Genomic DNA, 19,966 nt, shown 5'->3' on the forward strand with positions numbered 1-19,966 from the left:
GCACTTTAAGCACACTGGAACATATGCACAAAGAGATCTGAGAGAGTCATAATAACTAGTTATTACAGCAAATGGCTCAAATCTGCCAGAATGCCCCAGTATGAGGGATTTAAATCCCTGCCATGATCTTTGACCCTGCTCAGTGTTCTGGCCTGTTGGAGCGCCCTCGCACAGACTGGGACCTCTGGACCGCTGCAGCGGTTGCCTTTGAATGAGTGACTCAGTGGCTGTCTAGAACGATGCACCAAATACTTTCCCGACACTACCATTAACAACGTTCCCTCATTTCTTCTCAGTAGAGCTAGACTAAGCCTGGTTTATTGCATGGCCATGGCTCTTTTGAAGACCACTCAGTCATTTCCAGTTCATGTGTGAAGTTCCTTCTTTTCCACCTAAAGCGAGTTAGGGAAGGGCACGAACAGGGTCCATGGGCCAACTAACGGTCAAAGCTGAGGAAGAGGGCACAGTGGAGCAATAAGCAGTTTCTTAATAGATACTCAAGTGAAATAAATGGCCCTAAAGGGTGCTGATATCCACGTATCGTACGTATTCTACGATCTTATATAAGGTCTCCAAAGGGGGTACAATTTTGAGGTAAGAGGAGCTTGTCTGCTCCATTCACTATCTGTTTTCACAGTTACTGTCTGGTTTAGTCCAGAGTCACTCACCAGCGAACATGCCCCCCCTCATGAGAGACAGACCGCCCACAGCAGTCAGACCTGGAATAAACACACACACACAGTAAGCACAGCTTAGATCACATCACAGACATGTTTTTCAATTAGTCCCACATGTGTTGAATGTCAAATGACAATGACAAAACACTGAAACATTATTGCTTCTCTACCCATTGCCCTGTCAGACAAACAAAGCTCTATAACATTTGATGTGCTGTATAGAGAGGCATGTTTCTTACCCATTGCATTCGAGCACAGCAGCACAGCTTAATGAGGAAAATGTCAGAGCGCAGAGGGAGTCCTGATAACCATCAGCCCTATAATGACTTACAAATGCAGCCTGCTGTACTGCAGTGAACAACACAACAACAGGCTGGTCAGACAGAGCCAACAGGCTCCCAGTCATGTGTTTATGTGTCTGACTGAATGAGTGAGCTTTTCCTGGCTGTCCCGTTCTGGAACTCCACAGTAACAATTAGTCACAGAGACAGGCCAAGGTTTGAATTAAAAGGTGACTCCACGCTACCTCAGTGTCACAGGAAATACATACAGCAGACAATTAGGCTAGAAACATCACCTCACACACTCTGTCAAAAAGAGAGACATGGCGTCCCCCCCTGAGTGGCGCAGTGGTCTACGGCACTGGAGCGCAGTGCTAGCTGTGCCACTAGAGATCCTGATTCGAGTCCAGGCTCTGTCACAGCCGGCCGCGACTGGGAGACCCATGAGGCGCCACACATTTGGCCCAGCGTCGTCCGGGTTAGGGGAGCGTTTGGCCGGCCGGGATGTCCTTGTCCCATTGGGCTCTAGCAACTCCTGTGGCGGGCCGGGCGCATGCACGCTGACACGGTCGCCAGGTGTACACATTGGTGTGGCTAGCTTCCGGGTGAAGTGGGCATCGTGTCAAGAAGCAGTGCGGCTTGGCTGGGTTGTGTTTCGGAGGATGCACGGCTCTCGACCTTCGCCTCTCCCGTGTCCGTGCGGGAGTTGCAGCGATGGGACAAGACTGTAACTACCAATTGGATACCACAAAATTGCGGAGAAAAAGGAAAAAAAGTACTTAAAAAAATTAAATGTTCATAAAAAAGCGAGACATGCTGCTCACAGTATTCTAGACACCAGGTGAACTTTGAGCCCTTAATGCCATCAGATCCCCGCCTGAAGTTTCCCTCCCTTGAAAAGAGGGCGAGATACTTTTGGAAAGCAAAGGCGTCATACTCAGGCCATAGAGATCACAGACATGCCTGACCAAATAGACACCAATACCACCTACCTACCACTGACTTATCAAGACAGCTCTTAGATAGTCAGCCAGCCATGTCTATATTGATCACACACACACACACAATAGGATGACAGTTATCCCAGAAGCGTCTGTTCGTCACATCCCACTCAGGGCGGACTTCAGAAGGGAAAGACTTTAGCTAATTGTGACTCAACAGTTTCAGGTAGATTAAAGAGCTGTCGTGAGGATGGTGCCAGCCATTGGGCAAAAGCAAGGGTTCCCCATCAAAAGTAACCCAACGCTCCAGACAGAGATTGACACAGACTTCTCTCTCTCCCTCTTAAGAATCTGAAATTCCAATATACTTCACTAACGTCTTGGGCTCGATCGGCTCTTTTAGCTTTATTACATTTGGCACAGCAATAACAATAACTCCAATGGCTTCAATGTTTCCACTTCTTTTCATGACCAAGATAAAAGGAATGGTTTAGGTAATGCCAAATATGTGGGGAACACACCTAAGAGACAATGTGTGAGCAGAGAGACTGAGAATGACTCGGGTGGTGCGGGGGACCAGGGTACAGTGGCAAGAAAAACTATCTGAACCCTTTGGAGTTACCTGTTTTCTGCATAAATTTGACATCAAATTTTATCTGATCTTCATCTAAGTCACATCAATAGACAACCAGAGTGTGCTTAAACTAATAACACACAAATTATTGTATTTTTCTTGTCTATATTCAATACATCATTTAAACATTCACAGTGTAGGTTGGAAAAAGTATGTGAACCCCTAGACTAATGACTTCTCCAAAAGCTAATTGGAGTCAGGGGTCAACTAACCCAGAGTCGAATCAATGAGACGAGATTGAGATGTTGGTTAGAGATGCCCTGCCCTATAAAAAACACTCACAAAATTAGAGTTTGCTATTCACAAGAAGCATTGCCTGATCTGAACCATGACTCGAACAAAAAAGATCTCAAAATACCTAAGATTCAGAATTGTTGACTTGCATAAAGTTGGAAAGGGTTACACAAGTATCTCTAAAAGCCTTGATGTTCATCAGTCCACAAATTGCCTATAAATAGGGAAATGTCAGCACTGTTGCTACTCTCCCTAGGAGTGGCCGTACTGCAAAGATGACTGCAAGAGCACAGCGCAAAGGTTAAGAAGAATCCTAGAGCGTCAGCTAAAGACTTAGACATCTCTGGAAGATGCTAACATCTCTGTTGACGAGTCTACAATACGTAAAACACTAAACAAGAATGGTGTTCATGGGAGGACATCATGGAAGAAGCCACTGCTGTCCAAAAAAAACATTGCTGCACTGAAGTTTGCAAAAGAGCACCTGGATGTTACACAGAGCTTGTCACGGCTGTCTAAGGGTGAGAGAGTGGACCAAGGCGCAGCGTGTGAAAAATACATCTTCTCTTTATTATTAAGAAGAAAAACGAAACAAAACAACAAATAGACGACCGTGAAGCTATATAAATGAACTAAGTGCACACATGCAACGTAGAACATAGACACAGACAAAAACACATACATTCCCCATGTCACACCCTGACCTAACTAAAAAACATAAAGAAAACAAAGAATACTAAAGCCAGGGCGTGACAGTACCCCCCCCCCCAAAGGTGCGGACTCCGACCGCACAAACTGACATAGAAAGGGGAGGGTCCGGGGTGGGCCCCATCATGGCGGCGGCTCGGGTGCGGGACGTGGCCCCCACTCCACCATTGTCAATACCCGCTTTGGTAGCCTCCTCCAAATGTAACGTGAAGCTATATAAATGTTCTATGTTGCATGTGTGCACTTAGTTCATTTATATAGCTTCACGTTCGTCTATTTGTTGTTTTGTTTAGTTTTTCTTCTTAATAATAAAGAGAAGATGTATTTTTCACACGCTGCGCCTTGGTCCACTCTCTCACCCTTAGACAGCCGTGACAGAGCTACTGGCAAAATATTCTGTGGACAGATTAAACTAACGTTGTGTCGTTTGGAAGGAACACACAACACTATGTGTGGAGAAAAAAATGCAAAGCACACCAACAGCAAAACTTCATCTTAACTATACACTATAGTGGAGGGAGCATAATGGTTTGGGGCTGCCTCAGGGCCTCGACAGCTTGCTATCATCGACTGAAAAATGAATTCCCAAGTTTATCAAGACATTTTGCAGGAGAAAGTTAGGCTCACTGTCCGCCAACTGAAGCTCAACAGAAGTTAGGTGATGCAAAAGGACAACAACCCAAAATACAGAAGTAAATCAACAGAAGAAATAAGTCTTCCGGAATGCCAGTCAGTCCTGACCTCAACCTGATTGAGATGCTGTGCCATGACCTCAAGAGAGCGGTTCACACCAGACATCCCAAGAATATTGTGGAACTGAAACAGTTTTTTAAAGAGGAATGGTCCAAAATTCCTCCTGACCGTTGTGCAGGTGAGTAATTGTCAGACTAGCCTAACTTTCGTCATTTCCGGTCACAACTTGCAGAATTGTTTACATGCTGCTGTGTGTTTTGTTGCTAACCTTACTTTGCTACCTGACAACTTTACAGTTTTTACTTTTTAATAACCGTTTATATTTTTAGTTTTTCCCTCGCTCAATTTTTTTTCATTCAACCTTTTCACTCCGGACGCTTTATCTGGGCGTGGTTCGTCAGGACCTCCACCAGCCGAAGCTAAGTAGTAACATTAACACGATGCCTTCTAATTGCAGTCGCTGTACTCATAATATACAGGAGAACGATTGCCTTACGGCGAGGATAGCTGTGCTGCAAGCCCAGCTTCAGACACAATCATTAGGCAAGGGTAATTTCAGTGTAGGAAAGGATGAAACGGTGTGTGTGCCACCAGTAAGTACAGATAGTAGTATAAATCCCCTCGCACAGTCCCCGCAGCATGACAACTTTCTCATGGCTTCTGGAGGGAAATGCTGTAGGAATGCTCAACCGGTGTCGCTCATTCAGCCGACAGAAACTTTCAACCGGTTCTCCCCATTAATAAGCAGCAAGTCGGAGTCAGAGGCAGAGCCTTCTCTGGTCTCTATTCCTCCCGTTACGGGGTCTGAGACGCCGAAGCCTCTCACCATTAGCTCTGACAAATTGAAAACCCTAGTCATTGGCGATTCCATTACCTGCAGTATTAGACTTAAAACGAATCATATAGCGATCATACACTCTTTACCAGGGGGCAGGGCTACCGACGTTAAGGCTAATCTGAAGATGGTGCTGGCTAAAGCTAAAACTGGAGTGTAAAGAGTATATGGATATTGTTATCCACGTCGGCACCAACGATGTTAGGATGAAACAGTCAGAGGTCACCAAGCGCAACATAGCTTCAGTGTATAAATCAGCTAGAAAGATGTGTCGGCATCAAGTAGTTGTCTCTGGCCCCCTCCCAGTTAGGGGGAGTGATGAGCTCTAAAGCAGAGTATCACAACTCTATCGCTGGTTAAACTGTTTTCTGCCCCTCCCAAAAGAGAATTTGTAGACAATTGGCCCTCTTTCTGGGACTCACCCACAAACAGAACCAAGCCTGGCCTGTTGAGGAGTGACGGACTTCATCCTAGCTGGAGGGGTGCTCTCATCTTATCTACGAACATAGACAGGGCTCTAACTCCCCTAGCTCCACAATGAGATAGTGTGCAGGCCAGGAAGCAGGATGTTAGCTAGCCTGCCAGCTTAATGGAGTCTGCCACTAGCACAGTCAGTGTAGTCAGCTCAGCTATCCCCATTGAGACTGTGTCTGTGCCTTAACCTAGGTTGGGCAAAACTAAACATGAAGGTGTTCGCCTAAGCAATCTCACTGGAATAAAGACCTCCTCATTCCTGCCATTATTGAAAAAGATTGTGATACTTCACATCTCAAAATAGGGCTACTTAATGTTAGATCCCTCACTTCCAAGGCAGTTATAGTCAATTGACTAATCACTGATCATAATCTTGATGTGATTGGCCTGTCTGAAACATGGCTTCAGCCTGATGAATTTACTGTGTTAAATGAGGCCTCACCTCCTGGTTACACTAGTGACCATATCCCCCGCGCATCCCGCAAATGCGGAAGTGTTGCTAACATTTACGATAGCAAATTTCAATTTACAAAAAAAACAGCCGTTGTCGTCTTTTGAGCTTCTAGTCATGAAATCTACGCAGCCTACGCAATCACTTTTTATAGCTACTGTTTACAGGCCTCCTGGGCCATATACAGTGTTCCTCACTGAGTTCCCTGAAATCCTATCGGACCTTGTAGTCATGGCAGATAATATTCCATTTTTGGATTTTTTTTTAAGATTCACATGGAAAAGTCCACAGACCCACTCCAAAAGGCTTTCGGAGCCATCATTGAGTCAGTGGGTTTTGTCCAACATGTCTCCGGACCTACTCACTGCCACAGTCATACTCTGGACCTAGTTTCGTCCCATGGAATAAATGTTGTGGATTTTAATGTTTTTCCTCATAATCCTGGACTATCGGACAACCATTTTATTACGTTCGAAATCGCAACAAATAATCTGCTCAGACCCCAACCAAGGATCATCAAAAGTCGGGCGATAAATTCTCGGACAACCCAAAGATTCCTAGATGCCCTTCCAGACTCCCTCCGCCTACCCAAGGATGTCAGAGTACAAAAATCAGTTAACCACCTAACTGAGGAACTCAATTTAACCTTGCGCATTACCCTAGATGCAGTCGTACCCCTAAAAACAAAAAACATTTGTCATAAGAAACTAGCTCCCTGGTATACAGAAAATACCCGAGCTCTGAAGCAAGCTTCCAGAAAATTGGAACGGAAATGGCGCCACACCAAACTGTAAGTCTTCCGACTAGCTTGGAAAGACAGTACCGTGCAGTATCGAAGAGCCCTCACTGCTGCTCGATCATCCTATTTTTCCAACTTAATTGAGGAAAATAAGAACAATCCAAAATGTATTTTTGATACTGTCGCAAAGCTAACTAAAAAGCAGCATTCTCCAAGAGGATGGCTTTCACTTCAGCAGTGATACATTCATGAACTTCTTTGAGGAAAAGATCATGATCATTAGAAAGCAAATTACGGACACCTCTTTAAATCTGCGTATTCATCCTAAGCTCAGTTGTCCTGAGTCTGCACAACTCTGCCAGAACCTAGGATCAAGGGAGACACTCAAATGTTTTAGTACTATATCTCTTGACACAATGATTAAAATAATCATGGCCTCTAAACCTTCAAGCTGCATACTGGACCCTATTCCAACTAAACTACTGAAAGAGCTGCTTCCTGTGCTTGGCCCTCCTCTGTTGAACATACTAAACGGCTCTCTAGCCACCGGATGTGTACCAAACTCACACCAAACTCACACTTGACCCAGAAAATATAAAAAACTATCGGCCTACATCGAATCTCCCATTCCTCTCAACAGCAAAAAAACTGTTGCGCAGCACCTCACTGCCTTCCTGAAGACAAACAATGTATACGAAATGCTTCAGTCTGGTTTTAGACCCCATCATAGGACTGAGACTGCACTTGTGAAGGTGGTTAATTACCTTTTTATGGCGTCAGACCGAGGCTCTGCATCTGTCCTCGTGCTTCTAGAACTTAGTGCTGCTTTTGATACCATCAATCACCATATTCTTTTGGAGAGATTGGAAACCCAAATTGTCTACACGGTCAAGTTCTGGCCTGGTTTAGATCTTATCTGTCGGAAAGATATCAGTTTGTCTCTGTGGATGGTTTGTCCTCTGACAAATCAACTGTAAATTTCGGTGTTCCTCAAGGTTCCATTGTAGGACCACTGTTGTTTTCACTATATATTCCACCTCTTGGTGATGTCATTCGCAAACATAATGTTAACTTTCACTGCTATGCGGGTGACACACAGCTGTACATTTCGATGATACATGGTGAAGCCCCAAAATTGCCCTCGCTGGAAGCCTGTGTTTCAGACATAAGGAAGTGGATGGCTGCAAATGTTCTACTTTTAAACTTGGACAAAACAGAGATGCTTGTTCTAGGTCCCAAGAAACAAAGAGATCTTCTGTTAAATCTGACAATTCATCTTGATTGTTGTACAGTCGTCTCAAATAAACCTGTGAAGGACCTCGGCGTTACTCTGGACCCTGATCTCTCTTTTGACGAACATATCAAGACTGTGTCAAGGACAGCTTTTTTCCATCTACGTAACATTTCAAAAATCTGAAACTTTCTGTACAAAATGATGCAGAAAAATGTATCCATGCTTTTGTCACTTCTAGGTTACACTACTGCAATTCTCTACTTTCCAGCTACCAGGATAAAGCACTAAATAAACTTCAGTTAGTGCTAAACACGGCTGCTAGAATCTTGACTAGAACCCAAAAAATTGATCATATTACTCCAGGCCAGGGCTGATGTCAAGGTTTTACTGCTAACCTACAAAGCATTGCATGGACTTGCTCCTACCTATCTTTCCGATTTGGTCCTGCCGTACATACAGTACCTACACGTACGCTAGGGTCACAAGACGCAGGCCTCCTTATTGTCCCAAGAATTTCTAAGCAAACAGCTGGAGGCAGGGCTTTCTCCTATAGAGATACATTTTTATGGAATGGTCTGCCTACCCATGTGAGAGACGCAGACTCGGTCTCAACCTTTAATTCTTTATTGAAGACTCATCTCTTCAGTAGGTCCTATGATTGAGTGTAGTCTGGCCCAGGAGTGTGAAGGTGAACAGAAAGGCACTGGAGCAACGAACCGCCCTTGCTCTCTCTGCCTGGCCGGTTCCCCTCTCTCCACTAGGATTCTCTGCCTCTAACCCTATTACAGGGGCTGCGTCACTGGCTTACTGGTGCTCTTCCATGCTGTCCCTAGGAGGGGTGCGTCACTTGAGTGGGTTGAGTCACTGACGTGATCTTCCTGTCTGGGTTGGCGCCCCCCTTGGGTTGTGCCGTGGCGAAGATCTTTGTGGGCTATACTCGGCCTTGTCTCAGGATGGTAAGTTGGTGGTTGAAAATATCCCTCTAGTGGTGTGGGGGCTGTGCTTTGGAAAAGTGGGTGGGGTTATATCCTGCCTGTTTGGCCCTGTCTGGGGGTATCGTCGGATGGGGCCAGTGTCTCCCGACCCCTCCTGTCTCAGCCTCCAGTATTTATGCTGCAGTAGTTTATGTGTGTGGGGTTAGTGTCTGTCTGTTATATCTGGAGTATTTCTCCTGTCTTATCCGGTGTACTGTGTGAAATTAAGTGTGCTCTCTCTAATTCTCTTTCTTTCTCTCCTTTCTCTCTCCTCTCTCGGACCTCAGCCCTAGGACCATGCCTCAGGACTACCTGGCCTGATGACTCCTTGCTGTCCCCAGTCCACCTGGCCGTGCTGCTGCTCCAGTTTCAACTGTTCTGTCTACGGCTATGGAACACTGACCTGATCACCGGATGTGCTACCTGTCCCAGACCTGCTGGTTTCAACTCTCTGGAGTCAGCAGGAGCGGTAGAGATACTCTGAATGATCGGCTATGAAAAGCCAACTGACATTTACTCCTGAGTTGCTGACCTGTTGCACCCTCGACAACCACTGTGATTATTGTTATTTGACACTGTTGGTCATCTATTTGAAATTTGAACATCTTGGCCATCTGTTATAATCTCCACCCGGCACAGCCAGAAGAGGACTGGCCTCATAGCCTGGTTCCTCTCTAGGTTTCTTCGTAGGTTCTGGCCTTTCTAGGGAGTTTTTCCCAGACAGTTTTTCCCGTGTTTCTATACCTGCATTGCTTGCTGTTTGGGGTTTTAGGCTGGGTTTCTGTACAGCACTTTGAGAAATCAGCTGATGTAAGAAGGGTTTTATAAAGAAAATTTGATTTTATCCGCAACTATAGAAAACATTTCATTGAGGTTATTGCTGCCAAAGGAGGGTCAAGCAGTTATTAAATCCAAGGGTTCACACACTTTTTCCACCCTGCACTGTGAACGTTTACGCGGTGTGTTCAAGAAAGACATGAAAGCATATGATTGTTTGTGTGTTGTTAGTTTAAGCAGACTGTGTTTGTCTATTGTTGTGACCTAGATGAAGATCAGATCAAATTGTAGGACCAATTTATGCAGAAATCCAAATATTTCCAAAGGGTTCACATACTTTTTCTTGCCACTGTATGTATAGTGTGGACTAATAAAGTCGTGCACAGGAACTGTGCAGTAGGTCTAGAAGGATAATTGCTCCATTGGATGCCACCACCATGCCTCTTCTGAAGTTAGCATCTGGGGCGACATGAAGGCTTTAATGTTGGACCACCATGGGCTCATTAAGACATTCAAGCCTTTCCTGGTTCCTGGACCCAGACCCTTGCCCTGACTGCAGTGCCCTACCGCCGCCGGGAGGAACAAGAAAAAGCTTAATGAGGCACATCGCCCTTGAAAGCAGTAGATATCACAGCCAGCGTGTCACTTCCGCCCGTGTCAAGAGTAACCAACATGCTGCGAACACACACACACACACACACACACACACACACACACACACCGCCTGTAACACTTCCTGTTAATGAAGTAGATGTGGAGGGTGGGAAAGGGGGAAAAGGGCAACTAATAGTGATCAGGAACTATTTATTTGCAATGGTGGCAAATTAATGTCTTTTGCAACTAGGACTGAGTAATCAGCAAATTTCCTCTCGCCACTATCCAAACATTGATTTACAATTGTATCAGCCTAATAATCAGTCTCTCTTTTATTTGCAGAGTACATATTCAATTACAGATTCCTCTTCTATAATTTATCAGCCCATGTTCTTCTGCATTCACAGAGTGGAACCTGAGACCTAGTTGCTTGAAGAGGTTCCACACTCCAGAGTAGTACTTTAACATCACCCAGACTACAAGGAGCATGAATCATTTCCTGTTCCCTCTAGGTCCTACTCATCACTGAGGGGAAAGCACCTGCAGGTGTGGAGGTGGAGGGAGAATCAGCTGCCAGTTCTGTGAAGGAATCTTCTCTGCACAGTTACAGCAATGCCTTTGAGAGATTAGTAAATCAAATGAAGAACATCTGGGTTTTAAAATGTGATAAATTCTCATTTGAAACCAAATCCTAAGTGATGCATCTTAGGCCTGGATGCATTTTCTTCAGTAGTTTTACCTCATATATATATATATATATATATATATATATATATATATATATATATATATATATATATATATATATATATATATATATATATATATATATATATATATATATATAAATACATTCCTGAATATACTGCATTAGAAAATAATGACATGCATCTGTTTAGTCTTCTGTATCCAGTTCATTAAGATTAGTCTTCGTAAACACGGACCAGAGATGGCGTTGGTGACGGACATGAGTGGGGATTGAACTGCTGGGCTCACCCACCACACCATGTGGTAGCCCACAATGGTAGCCAGGGCCGAAGGTGGTCACCATCTGAGTGAAGGCTGCATTGGGGGCAGCCAGGCCCAGGCCTAAAAGGGTGCCAAGACCTGAGAGGGGGAAAGGAGGGAGAGAGTTAATTAATAACTTAATAACACTACACCACACCACATATCCAATGTCCATACTGAATAGCAGGTCTCTAAACCCCATGAGGTGTTGACATGAATTTAATGAGGCCTGCGAGGCACACTAGAAATGCTGACTCTTTCTATCGTCTGCTAATTTTCTTAAGTGAGGACAAGAGACAGATATGATCCCATTAGCATTTCAGCTAGGCAGCATTTACAGCAACCAAACTGTAGTGGTGGCGACGCGCCGACCACAGCCAAGCCAGAACGAGCTGCTCGGGGGGAATGTGTGAACGGGGTTTACAGGCCTGCCATCTACAGTCTCCACTACCAGAGCAGGGGTCTGTGGGAAACAGCTACAGCACCACTTCAGACAGACACAGCAGGGGGAGGGAGGGCTCGTCATCTCACATTTTATTATTCCAAGTTTCCTGGCACTAAGAGGCTGCTGGTGGTAGTTTAGGGGATGGGGGGGGGGGGCAGGTTAGGTTGAGCTCTAATTAGGTGACCAATCCTCATTTCAAAGGAGCTCACCGCCATTTTGCCTTTCTGGCCTCTCGCATGGTTGATCCGGTGGTCAGGAAATCAAGATGTTCCAGCAGCACCTTCCTTCCTTGGCTTCATAGGAAGGGGACAGAGATACGGAGTGAACTAACTCATGAAAGGACATAAAGATAAATGTGCCTGTTTGTTTATCTCAGGGTGTTTATTTACGTGTGAACCCAGTTTGTGGCTCATTTATCTGAATGTTGGGGAAGAAGGCTGTGTTCTCTGGGTCTCTTTGATATGATTCCAGAATAGAAAAGACAGTTCGTTCCTGCCTCTCTCTCTCTCTCTCTCTCTCTCACACACACACACACACACACACACACACACACACACACACACACACACACACACACACACACACACACACACACACACACACACACACACACACACACACACACACACACACACACACACACACACACACACACAGACTAACCTCTGAGCCTCCGCCTGTAACCAATAGAAATAATCTGCACAGATTTCAGTTCAAGGTAGCGTTTATGTCTAATCACGGCTGGTGCTGCTCTCAGAATGGGGTTACAGCTCACCTTTCCCACATTAGTCAGCTATGCGGATGACTTGCTAGTGTTAGTAGAGAATAGAACAATGTAATGAATGTGAAAGGTAATAAAACACTAACAGGCTGCTTTAACCCCCCACGATAGTCCTGTTAACCCAGGTCAGGGTGAGCGAGAGAGAGGGAGACCACCATACGAGCTCACAGAGACTCATGACATGGCTCGGTTTAGGAGGCCATTATTCTGACAGCCAGCAGTGTTGCTCTGGATCCTCTGCTTTCTACTGTGTCAGCCATTTTATTCCCCTTACGTTATAATTAAGTAAACAACTGACTTAGATCCGGGTGGTGTTCATTAGGGCACACCGTAGCAAAAATTGTGGAACAGAAAATGAAAATGAGCATTAAGTCCAGGTAGCTTCTAATCATTTTACTACATTTTCCTCCATTTGGTACCTCCTGAACATGACCCTGGAAGGCAATGTATGTATAAATTAATGAAGTGTCTAGGCAGTCAGTGCAGTCAGTGCTGGTGTGTCTCACCTAACGAGTACATGCCAGCGGTGGTCAGGGTAGCCTTGACGGGGGACACGGCAGCAGCCTTCTCCTTGGCCAGCTCCTGCATACTCTTGGGTTTGGGAGGGGCTGCCACTGGGATGTTATCGGGCAGAGGAGCTGGGAAGAGGTTGGTTCCATTCTGCAGCAGATAGAGAGGACAACATTGTTAGAACTACCAACAATCACAAAAAAAACAAAAGGGAGCCTATGGGTTTAAAAGTCACATTTGACCAATATCTTCCAAAATAATTTCCATAACCAAACATTGAGACCCATTTCATTTGCCAACTGCAGAGGTAAAGCAAGTAAATTCATCATAGATTCCCTGATTAACCAGTCTTCCCTCGTTGTGCTAATAACAGATGTAACCAAACCCAGCTGCTTCACCTCACCTGCATGACAACGGATCCTCTGATGACATGGTCCATAGTGGCGTAGTTAAACTGCTCCTTGACCTCATAGTGGAAGTTCTCAGTGGAAGGGCTGATTGCACAGATGAGCCCGGTCAGGTTGTTGGAGTACAGGGTGCTGGACTGGGTAGGCAGGCGGCTGGGCAGGTCAGCGAAGCCTATGTGGGTCACACCCTAAAAATAACAGAAGCAGCTATTTTACTGAAAGAACATTTTGGATTCTTTTCTCATCAACCTTTTAGAAAAGGATTTACACTATTTTAGTAGGTAACCTTGTGGTACCAGGTCTAGGCAATCCAAATGATACGGGCATAAGCAGGTTCACCACGGTGTCAAAAGAGAAACAAATGATGAAACTGAAGATGAGAATAACAATAGATTCTCTTGACTGACCTTGTGTACAGAGAGTTCTCCAGGCACGGTCCACCACCACAGAGCCATCCTTCATGCTCTCCGCCATGTTCTTGGTGATCAGGATGGGAGCCTTGCGACCTGAGGACACAGCACCATGGTCAGAGAGGTCAACACCATGTTGAATAAGCTTCTTGTCTGCAGTGCCAGCAGGGTGCTCAATCAGCACAGCAGTTTTTCTATTTTTAGTCAGCATTTTGTACAACAATGTCTTAAAGTCTAGATTTAAAGACAATTAATCAAACCCTGGCAAATAAACAAATTGCAATTTGTTGTTCTCGGTTTATGTTAGGCAATGTTTTCGGGTTCTTTCTGAAGTTTAAACTAGCTTCAAAGTAAACGGATGTGATGAGAACACAGAGAAACTCTTCCAAGGTCAAGTTGAACTGGGCAGAATATGACACAGCAGTACTGATCAGGCTAGGGTAGGCTTGTGTAGACCAGACCAAAGGAGTCAGCCACTCCACCAGTGTTGTGTTGGAGACCACCTAAAGCGAGACCGAGTCAAGACCGAGACCGGGAGGGAGACGATGGGTCCGAGATAAGACCAAGACCAGAAAAATTTGAGTCCAATTGTAATTGTCAAATCAGCACCATAATAAAAAAAATGTCCAGTATTTCTGTGTTCATATTTCAGAACAGTCTTTATGTCTTTAGACATTCAGAATAGTAAATAACAGATGTTGAAGGAAAATAGAGCCACTCTACACATTATTACTAACCCAAACACAGTGGGGAACAATGTGGGCTTACTATGCCTTCAGAGAAAGGCTAAGGATTTATAAAATAATAATATTATTATTTTCAATGATGTTCCGATTTGATCTCTTCAGTTGAAGAAAAAGAATATCCCAAAAATATCCTATCGGGATTTTTCTTTGGTGGTCTCTGGGGAGATAAATCTAGCTAGCTAGCTAAGTCAGCCATTGGCTAGGCCATCAGACGCTTGATATAAAACCATCTGCCAATTAATTGTATTAGAGCAATTTATTGGAGTGACTGTGGAATCAACCAATCACATTGACTTGTAATGGGGTGGGACCATGTTTACAAACGTTTCTGCCTTCTCTAAGGCCAGCAAACCATTGTGCCATAGCGAGCAATAGTTTTCCCACAGTCTAGCTAGCTTTTTTGTAGGATAGTTTGCAGCGGCTGTAGCAGGTGCTATCGAAGAAGATGTTGTTGCTAATTTGTTAGCTTGTCCCTTTTCAAGATTAACTTTCAATAAGTTTCAAATGATCATCATCTGGTGAGTGGAACTGTTTTTAAAAAATTTATTCAGCTCGCATGCTGTTAGCAATCTCTGAAAATAACTTGCGTGTGAGAAACGGTGTTGCATTCAAACTTTAGATCACTGTTACCTTGTGAGCTACTGTAAATGTGAAACGTTTTTTTGCAATGGGAAGTAATAGTTGTACATTTCAATTGGGAAATGCGTAGCCTAATGCTTGTGTTTTTATGATTGGGACCTACTGACTTATTTTGTCAGAGTGAATGTACTGCTTATCCTTTAACAGCATGCTGTGTGTGACTGCTGTCTTTCCATCGGCCCTATGCAGTGGTGCTTTAACATCATGCTGTGAGTGAGTGCTGTCTTTCCATCGGCCCTATGCAGTGGTGCTTTAACATCATGCTGTGTGTGACTGCTGTCTTTCCATCGGCCCTATGCAGTGGTGCTTTAACATCATGCTGTGTGTGACTGTTGTCTTTCCATCGGCCCTATGCAGTGGTGCTTTAACATCATGCCGTGTGTGACTGCTGTCTTTCCATCGGCCCTATTCAGTGGTGCTTTAACATCATGCCGTGTGTGACTGCTGTCTTTCCATCGGCCCTATTCAGTGGTGCTTTAACATCATGCCGTGTGTGACTGCTGTCTTTCCATCGGCCCTATGCAGTGGTGCTTTAACATCATGCCGTGTGTGACTGCTGTCTTTCCATCGGCCCTATGCAGTGGTGAAGTGGGTCCTGTGTGAAGGGAATTTTCACTCTCAAAATAACACTTTTTAAAATAAAAATAGAACATCACATTTTTGTTGTTCTAAGTCCACAAAAATCCTTAAACCACATCAGCAGCCAATTTTTGAGTTCTGGGAAAAATCTAAGAAAATATTTTTGGATGGTGTAGTGTTCCTTTTTAATTCAATTGAGCAAAACAAATGCCCTCCTTATTGATAAAAGTCAGCATGGTATATTCTGTCTGGTAGACCTACGTTGCGGTCAACATTTAACTGGGAAGGTTTTTTGGGCAAGGCCTTTAGAAATGCTCACGCAAACAGTACATGATGACTGAAATTATGACTGAAATTACTGAAATTGTGCATCGCAAATAACCTACTAACCAAGACTACATACAAAACTTTTTCAATACCTGGTTTGCATACCCATTGTTGCCTCAGTTAGCATTTACTGGTAGATATAAGTTCAAACATCTTTCCTACCGATGCCATTCTTCTGTGAGCTGCTCCATGCGACAACCAGTTGAGAGTGCACTGGTATTACAGTTGATGTCCTTTCAGCATCACGAGCCTGTCACACACAGAAGGCCCAATAGCCTCAGCACTGCGCAAATCTGTCTATAATAGATATAAATACTGTTACAATTTCCCCCCGTTTCTCGTTACTAATAGTGAACCTGCAACTTTCTCAAAATTTCCCCCACTCTTCCCTACGAACGAGTCGAGGAAATTCAGACAAAGTTTGAGGACATTTTTCAGCGAAAGTAAATTAAAGTAAAGTTATGAGTAAAGTAGGAATCCCAGGTTTTAATAGGCCATCAATCAATCAATCAAGTTTATTTTATATAGCCCTTCGTACATCAGCTAATATCTCGAAGTGCTGTACAGAAACCCAGCCTAAAACCCCAAACAGCAAGCAATGCAGGTGTAGAAGCACGATGATGAGATGAATATTTCAAGAAAGGAGTGTATATATTTGGCCTGGCGAAGCATTTGTTTTGCGCTGAATGAATAGAAACTGATAATTATGTGTTTTTTACTCCGCTGGTCTTGGCTGGTCTAGAGAAGAAATTACGAGTCCTCACTGTCCGAGACCGAGTCAAGACCGAGTAAAAATGTATCTGACACAGAGACACTCAATATGTGGTCTCGGAACCAAAACCGGTTTTGAGTACTGCATCACTGCTCCCCACCTAACAGGACCTGTAGTGCTAGTTATCCTGTCCCCTATACATGTCCTAGACACGGGACCATTACACAACATCAATGACTTTAACACCACATGCCATGTCAGTAGAAAGGAAAATGTCATTCACAACTACAGCTGCATATCTTATCAAGGCCGTCTACCAATGTAAACAACGTATGACAAAAGAGAGTGCCTTCAGAAAGTATTCACACCCCTTGACTTTTTCCACATTTGGTTACGTTACGTTATGATGTTATGTTTTTTTTGTCAATGATCTACACACAAAAAGTTGTGATGGCTTGGCACTCTAAAAGATGTCGCATAAAGCTTACTTCATTATTACATTTGTAAAAATTATTTTCACTGCATCAGGGATTACGTACACAGATCTTTCGGCTTTACAGCCTTCTAGGTACAATTTTGTTTAATTCAAAACAGCACTTGTACAGAACAACCGATGAGCAGTAGGTGCTTCTAAACAGGTTTGCCACTCCTCTGCCAATCAGGGATGTGGCTTTTCTGGTCTACCTGTACACAAATGAGTTACAAAGAAATATAGAATTGTAGGGTATGGGAGCGGGCACGAAAGGCAACTCACAAATCAACTGCACCCAGGTGTCCGCTCACCTAAATACATGATATCAATTCATGAGATAGCCCACGACAAATCATTTTTGAATTTGCGCATCAGCAAGCTTCTGGGAGAGTACGATGGTTCTCTTTTGATTAGTCAACAATCTAAACAAAATACTTTAATGTCAAAGCAGAATAAAAATTCAATACATGTTAGATTCACCTTTGGCAGCGATTACGGCTGTGAGTCTTTCTGGGTAAGTCACTAAGAGATTTCCACACCTGGATTGTGCAACATTTGTCAAGTATTCTTTTCAAAATTCTTCAAGCTCTGTCAAATTGGTTGTTGATAATTGCTAGACAATCATTTTCAGGTTTGGCCATCGATTATCAAACAGATTTAAGTCAAAACTAACTTAGGCCACTCAGGAACATTCCCTGTAGCCTTGTGTTTTAGGTTATTGTCCTGCTGAAAGGTGAATTAATCTCCCAGTGTCTGGTGGAAACCAGGTTTTCCTCTAGGATTTCCATTACGTTAGTTTTTTTTATCCTGAAACTCCCAGTCGAATACAAGCACACCCATAAAACTGAATTGCTTTGCCACATTTTTCGCAGTATTACTTTAGTGCCTTGTTGCAAACAGGATGCATGTTTTGGAATATTTTTTATCTGTACAGGTTTCCTTCTTTTCACTCTGTCAAATAGGTTAGTACTATGGAGTAACTACATTGTTGTTGATCCATCCTTAGTTTTTTCCCATCACAGCCATTAAACTCTAACTGTTTTAAAGTAACCAATGGTTCAAAGTGAAATCTGTGAACAGTTTCCTTCCTCTCCGGCAACTGAGTTAGGAAGGATGCCTGTATCTTTGTAGTAGCTGCTTGTATTGATACACCATCCAAAGTGTAATTAATAACTTCACCATGCTCAAACGGATATATGCTTTTTACATTATTGTACCCATCTACCAATAGCTGCCCTTCTTTGCAAGGCATTGAAAAACCTCCCTCGACTTTGTGGTTGAATCCGTGTTTGATATTCACTGTTCGACTGAGGGACCTTACAATTATCTGTATGTGTGGGGTACAGAGATGAGGAAGTAATTCAAAAATCATGTTAAAAACTATTAAGGAAGGGAATAATACCAACTCAGCCTCGAGGGGCAGAGTTAACCAGATGGATAGGGCCTAACCACTACCTTAACTACACTAGGTAACTGAGCTGATGAAGCCTTAAAGCAGCTTAGAACCTGAGAGGATTGGACAGATAAAAGCTGATGATAGCAGTACATGCACTTCGTACATGATTGAAGAAGAACAAAGAAGGGGTGAAATCAGGGATGAAAACAGACTGGTTGCCAGTCTTTCTGCTCTCTTGCCAACTCCTTATGGCTTGACGATGACAATGGAGTAGGCCAGAATACAAACAGATCAGACTAGGAGGACAGCAGTGCAGAGGAAGATATAAAGGGGATGTAAAGAGTCGAAGAGGACAAAGAGATACAGATTCGTCTCTATGGGAGGGGATAGCGGTAGTGAGGTGTGTGATTAACTTAGCCGCCTTGGCCGTCACCGTCCTCCTTAATGTCCACCTCCAGAGTCTGAGCTCCCAGCAACTTGAACTGCTCTAGGGCTGCCACTCTGGGAAGGGGCACAGGGGACGTCATGGGGGCACTGGCAGTAGGGTGTGAGGGCGCTTAATGAAAGCCCCTGATACATTCTACAGCATCACTGCAGGAGCTTAGGCTATGTCTATGATTGTTTTAAGATATCCAGGTAGTAAACAATTTGTTATACAATGGTTGGGCTGGTGAGATTTAAATATTTGAATCTGGAGAGAAGAAAATGAAGAAACAGTGCTTTGTCCTATTATCCCACCCTTTGAATTAAATGGAAGGAATCTACAGTCCTCAAGAACATTTGCTTCAAATTCTCAATGCAGCTGCTGCCACCATCTGGAGAATTAGCTACATCACACTTTCAAATCTCATTAAAGGATTGGTTCACTATTTTTTAACCAAATCTTTAGTTTTGATGCAAATGGCATGTTATAGAAGGGATTTCACTTGGTTTTGAGACACTTAGACCACCTGTAATAGACTTCCTCATTGCTCGTTCTGCAGTATGGGAGCTATGGAAAACATGAAAAAATAGGTGATTTTAGAAACAGCAAAGCTCTCAGTGTAGTGATGTAGGTCTTTAGATGTTGTGAAAATGAAATTGAGTAATTCCTAACTTTATCTGCAACGTTATATTCCATTTTGTGCAACTCGAATGGTTTCTCCAACCAGCTGTGCTGCACATTATACACAGAAAAACAAGCACAGTTGGTAGGAGAAACTACCTTCGTTGATATTGACCCTTTTTGCCCAGTGTGACTGTAAGTTGTTCTGGATAAGAGCATCTGCGTAATTACCTAAATGTGAAA

The 19,966-nt window shown here is 43.7% G+C and overlaps 1 pseudogene; it reads right to left on the minus strand.

Annotated features, from left to right (window-relative positions):
• The window catches only part of LOC129818268 (NAD(P) transhydrogenase, mitochondrial-like), a 41,140-nt pseudogene extending 21,935 nt beyond the window's left edge, over window positions 1-19,205 (minus strand).
• Window positions 19,206-19,966: the final 761 nt, after the last annotated feature.

This window comes from Salvelinus fontinalis, chromosome 21 (genome assembly GCF_029448725.1).
Source record: "Salvelinus fontinalis isolate EN_2023a chromosome 21, ASM2944872v1, whole genome shotgun sequence".
Lineage (NCBI taxonomy): Eukaryota > Metazoa > Chordata > Actinopteri > Salmoniformes > Salmonidae > Salvelinus > Salvelinus fontinalis.